Source organism: Apodemus sylvaticus, chromosome 7 (genome assembly GCF_947179515.1).
Source record: "Apodemus sylvaticus chromosome 7, mApoSyl1.1, whole genome shotgun sequence".
Classification (NCBI taxonomy): Eukaryota; Metazoa; Chordata; class Mammalia; order Rodentia; family Muridae; genus Apodemus; species Apodemus sylvaticus.
The window spans coordinates 96,096,582-96,102,908 of NC_067478.1; the positions used below are offsets into that span (position 1 = coordinate 96,096,582).

Sequence of the window (6,327 nt, forward strand, 5' to 3'; positions counted from 1 at the left end):
CAAAAAATACCTTGGTGTGATTCTAACTAAGCAAGTGAAAGATCTGTCTGTATGACAAGAACTTCAAGGCTCTGTAGAAAGGAATCAAAGATCTCAGAAGATGGAAAGATTTCTTATGGATTGCTAGGATTAATATAACAAAAATGTCCATCAATGCAATCCCCATCAAAATTCCAACTTAATTCTTTATAGAGATAGAAAGAGCAATTAGGGACAGCCAGCAGGCTGGCTATCCACTGCAGTGTAGGGGACTTTGCCCACGGTGTGAGGATGTGTGCCATGGAGGAGACACCGCCCCTACTGCAAGCCAAAAGGAAGCCGCACCTTGAGAAGATGACCTCAGGCTTTACTTGCATCCTGGACTCTTTCTTCCCCGTGGTGTGACAGAGGTGAGCATAATAGAAAAACTGCCCACTGAATGTCACATGATTTCTTCCTGGGAACAGAAAAGTATTGCATGGTGCCTGAGGATGTGAGAAACTTCTACTTGATGGCCAATGGTTTTCACATGACCTGGAGTGAGAAGCTAGATGACCACATTATTCCACTGGGAGGCATGGTGATTAACAGCATTTCAAAACTGACTCAGCTCATCCTGTCTTCTATGTACTCACTTCCTAATGCAACAACCCGGAAGACCTAGAGGATGACACTCAAGAAAGCAATGAAGACCTCTAGCCAGAGAAGTCTCACTTTGACTCTCACAGTGCAACATTTGAGCTGGAATCATGCAGTGGGAATGGGAAAGTTTGCCTCATCTACAAAAATGGTAAACCTGATTACCACGTGACACTGAGATATAGTTCCTGGACAGAGTATTACACTGGCATTTTTCTAACAGATGCCTTTACTGCCTATTACCGCCTACTCATCACCACCTACTCATCACCCACCTGGGTCTGCCCAGTGGCATTATGCCTTTACCAGCTATGGTATTTGACAGAGGCCAAGCAATTGTTCAGTATGTACAAACTCATCAACTACAACACAAGACTGCTCACAGAAGAGCCCGACACCTTTGTGAACAAGCTGGACCCCCACAAAATATTCAAGAGCAAGAGTAAGATTTTAATCCCAAGAAAGAAAGAGCCTATGTAGCATGCCAGTGGCCAGAAAGGGCCTGGGCCTTTAGCTTCTCTTACCTCTAAGCCTTCCACAGGCTCTGGAAATTGTCCGAAAATAAACGTCCTATGACCCATATCAGTAATATCCAGGCAGAGATGGCTCTGTGGTGACACCATCCTTAAACAGGTATAGGCATTCTCCTGAGTGACCAAAGCCTTAGGCCTTTGCTCCCACTTCCCTTAACAAGGAGTGGGGATGAACACACGGAATTCTCCCCAGGAGTCCCTTCCTCTATACGTTGTGACAACCTCATCTGGAAAACCAACTAAGACTTTCACATGTACTTGGAGCTTTCTTACATCTGTAACCAATCCTTAACTTCTTAGCAGTCAGTAGAGAAGTCACCCTCCCAAATAAAGCCATGGTTTGAGTCATGAAGCATCAATGTTGACTAGCCATGTGACCATCTCAGTTATGAAAAGTTCACACCTTCAGTTGCATTAGACACACTTCAGGCATGCACCTGATAGTAGATTCCATGTTGGACAGCACAGAAATGGGAACATTTCTGTCATAGAAGTGTTTTGGACAACGTTGCATGCGAACACTCTCATACTGTCCTTCAGATACAATAATGCTAAAGCCTTAGTTTCATGGGCTTTATGTTTTAAGAAAACACTTTAAAAGACACAGTCAGAGTTCTTTACAACACTTACCACAAATACATTGCACTGAGTCATTTCTTTTTATAATTAGCTATAAAATACCATGTTACTGACCAGTTTGCTGAGGAGTTTTGTTTCCAGCTTTGCATCTATGTCTCTACATTCGCCAAAATCATCTTTAAAAGAGATCAACTCCTGCTATATTTTATCTGTTAATTCCTGGGACACCATTTGCAGACAAAGCCAATCTGTTAAGAATTTTCAGCTATTCTACTTATTGACAGTTGGGTACTGTCTCTCCCAATATAAGTCTAGGCAGTAGTCTCCCTAGGTCAGTGTGGAGTCCCAAGAGGCCTTTGTATGTAAGTGTCCTACTCAAAAGGCATTTTCCCATAGAAACATATTGGTATTAGATACTGAGACATTCTCAGGTTTATCATGTGTTCATATTTTAGGCATATAATAGAATTTCTGTAAAGAAAGATGTTATTCTGATTTTCAGTCCAGAATATCTGTTCCCTCCTCTGCACTTCAATAGGTAGGAGTTCTTGATGGCTGTAATTTTTGTAATGATTGTATCCAGGATAGAATAAAGAGTTCTGAGAAGGCACAGACTGCACATACCCTTTATGACTGGCCAACCTATTCTTTACTTTTCTACATTGCTGGTTGTCTTGGCTTCTCTTTCATAATATGTGATGGGAGTGAGAAGTTGCTGTCATTTTCTACCTGTACTTCTCCAACACCACTTTGAATGTTTAGTGGAGATTTCAAATTCTTGTTTTGGGGACTGGAAGGATGGCTCATCAGTCAGGAGAATAGACTACTCATGCTGAACACCCAAGTTCATGTGGCAGCATCCATGTGAAACAGTTCACGGCCCCTGGAATTCCAACTCCAGGAGACTCAACATGCACTTCAGCTTCCACAGGCACATATGCACACACAAAAGGAAATAAAAATATTTGAAAAAAAGCAATAAGAAAATTCATCTAGAATAACAAAATACAGGAATGGGAAAACTATTTTTAACAATAAAAGAACTTCTGAAGCAATCACCATCCCTGAATTCAAGTTGTACTACGAAGCAATTGTGGTAAAAAAATCTGCATGGTATTGGTACAGTGACAGACAAACATGGTAAAAGCAATATACAGCAAACCCGTAGCCAGCATCAAACTAAATGGAGAGAAACTTGAAGCAATCCCACTAAAACCAGGGACTAGACAGGGCTGTCCCATTTCTCCTTATCTTTTCAATATTGTACTTGAGGTACTAGCTAGGGAAATTAGACAACATAAGGAGGTCAAAGGGATACACATTGGAAAGGAAGAAGTCAAACTATCATTATTTGCAGATGATATGATAGTCTACCTAAGTGAACCAAAAAACTCCACTAGAGAACTCCTACAGGTGATAAACAACTTCAGCAAAGTGGCAGGTTATAAAATCTACTCAAGTAAATCAGTAGCCTTCCTATATTCAAAGGATAATCAGACTGAGAAAGAAATTAGGGAAATGACCCCCTTCACAATAGTAACAAACAGTATAAAGTACATTGGAGTGACTCTTACCAAATATGTGAAGGATCTGTATGACATGAACTTCAAGACTATGAAGAAGAAAATGGAAGAAGACCTCAAAAAAATGGGAAAACCTCTCATGCTCATGGATCGGCAGGATTCCCCAGCATGTAATAAGGATACATGTTCTACTATGTTCATAGCAGCCCTAGTTATAATTGCCAGAAGCTGGAAAGAACCCAGGTATCCCTCAACAGAAGAGTGGATGCAAAAAATGTGGTATATATACACAATGGAGTACTATTCAGCCATTAGAAACAATGAGTTCATGGTATTCTTAGGCAAATGGATGGAGCTGGAGAACATCATACTAAGTGAGGTAACCCAGTCTCAAAAGATCAATCGTGGTATGCACTCACTAATAAGTGAATATTAACCTGGAAAACTGGAATACCCAAAACATAATCCACACATCAAATGAGGTACAAGAAGAAAGGTGGAGTGGCCCCTGGTTCTCAAAAGACTCAGTGTAGCAATATAAGGTAAAACCAGAACAGGGAAGTGGGAAGGGGTGAGTGGATGAACATGGGGAGGGAAGGGGGGCTTATGTGACTTTCGGGGAGTGGGGAGCCAGAAGGGGGGTAATCATTTGAAATGTACATAAAAGATATATTGAATAAAAAAAAGAAAGTGTAGATGACCCGCTTTGCTTGATTTCAAGGTTTCTAAATACCTATAGTCATTTGTGCATGTAGTCAATGTAAAAAAGAGACACCTCTGAAATAAACCTACTTGACTTAAATCACTAAATAATTCTAATGGCACCAAGATAATTATAAATTAAGTATAGTGTCTCATACAAATTCAGTAGAAAAGAACTGGATATTCATAGGCAACAATTTAATAAACAAAACATTAATGATTCCCCCTTCAAACCATACACACAAATTCATTCACAAATTTATTAAATTGTGGTATAATTCATTATCAATTATACAACTTAAAAGTGGAAAATTTTGAGGAATTAAGAAGCATTGATATTTTTATTATCTGAGTTCAACATGTAATTCTAATGTTACATACAAAATCATTGCCTTATTCCACCCTTTGAAGAAGTCTTCAAAAGTTTCCTATGAAGTTATTCCCACATTTATTAGATATGCACTGATAACCCTCTAACAGAACTGGAAACATGCCCCATATGTCTAAATTTAAGCCATGTGGCCTGAAAATTATAGTTTTGCATTACATAGTAGTCCCTGAACTACATCCATCAACAGTTGGGAAAATCATGGAACACAAAGGCCATTTATTATACAGTAACAAGGAGATAGTTTTGTTGATGGGGCGTGGCACCATAGTTGCTCAGCATCCCAAGAGTGTTTCCAGGGAGACTTAACTGAGGAGATCTTCTCAGAATGTTGGTGAGGCAATCCAATGGACTGGAGTCTTGGTTTAAATAGAAAGGTTATAAAAGATGCAATCCAAGCACCTGCATTCATCTCTCTCTGCTTCCTGACTGTTAGTACAATGTAACCAGCTTCTTTACATTTCTGTCACCATGTTTCCCACCATGGTTTACTGTACCCCTAAAACTATAATCCCAAATAAACTCTTCTTTGCCTAAATTGTGTTTGACAAGTATTTGATTATGAAAATAAGAAAAGTAACTAGCATAAGCTTTTATTGAATGTAAATCATATTTGCACAATAGAAAGTCAAAAAATGAATTACACCACTGGTAAGTTCTGAAATAACATGTACACACAAATGTTTGAAGGATGCAGAACATTTTAAAAAGTGTTCTGTTTAATGCTTTATCAATTGCATACAAGCTAGAGTTATTTGAGGAGAGGGATTCTCAATTGGAAAAATATCTCTTACACAAAATTGGTCTGTCATAGATTTTGGTAATTAATAGATAATGTGAGAGGCCCTAGCCAACCATGGCCACTGCTGAACTAGGCTGGTTGTTGTGGTGGTATAAGAAAGCAAATGCAGCAAGCCATGGGACCAAGTACCAGAAATCGTTGTTCTTTCATGGCTTCTGCTTCAGTTCCTCCCTCTAGATTCCTGCCCTGTTTAAGTTTCTAACCCGATTTCCTCAGTAATGGGACATTACCTATAATTGTAAGATGCATGTGGTCATGGTGTTTTATTGCAGCAATAGAAAGTCTAATTAAGACATCACCCAAATAGCCATCAAAGAACAAATGTTTAAATTTTGTTCTAATAAAAAATTATTATTGAGCTACAAATATGCAGCAACACATATAAGTATAAACAGGTCTGGCCTAAATGAAATAGTGTACATGCTGGAAACGTAGCTAGCATAATGACAGGGGATTGCCAGTCATTAACGGCCCCTACAACTGACCTTGATATCAGTCATAAAGCAATCAGCTAGCTTTCAAACTTAGCTCTGTATTAGACCACTTCCAGAGCAAGCACAGGACCTTGTATTTACCCCTAGCGTCAGAGAGGAAAAGAAAGAAAAGAAAGAGAAAAGAAAAGGAGAAAAATGTAAAAACAAACAGTACGCAGCATTTTTTGTATCAGTGCAAGAACATAGAATAATGGGAAAACAGTTTTATCAGAGGCTGATATGAGGACATAATCAGTAAAGAAACAAATGGATTTCTGGAAATGATGCAAATATTCTGAATCTTAAAGGGGTGGTTGGAAGACAGTAAATCTGTGCTATATTACAGAACATGGGACACCTAAAGAAGGATAAGTTTTACAGCATGTAAATGGAATTGCCTAATTTTAAAAATGAAGACAGGAACTAAAGAGAAGTTTCAACAGTTAAGAGGACTTATTGTTTTGCATAAGACCAGAGTTCAAATCTCAGTGATTGCATGACACCTCACAATAGAGTGATCTAGTTCCAGAGAATCTGGCTATGCTTATGTCCTACAAAAGTACTTCATTCATATGGTGTATGAACAATATGTAGACAATATCCTTGCATACACAAAATACAAATGAATGATTATTTAAAAAAGCTGAGGCCAGATGAGATGTCTAAGCCATCATTACTCAGTTAGGGTAAGCAGAAAATCTTAGATGTA

The 6,327-nt window shown here is 38.7% G+C and overlaps 1 pseudogene; it reads left to right on the top strand.

Annotated features, from left to right (window-relative positions):
* The first annotated feature begins 279 nt into the window (after positions 1 to 279).
* LOC127689791 (tubulin polyglutamylase complex subunit 2-like) lies at positions 280 to 1,194 on the top strand (annotated as a pseudogene).
* The last annotated feature ends 5,133 nt before the right edge of the window (positions 1,195 to 6,327 follow it).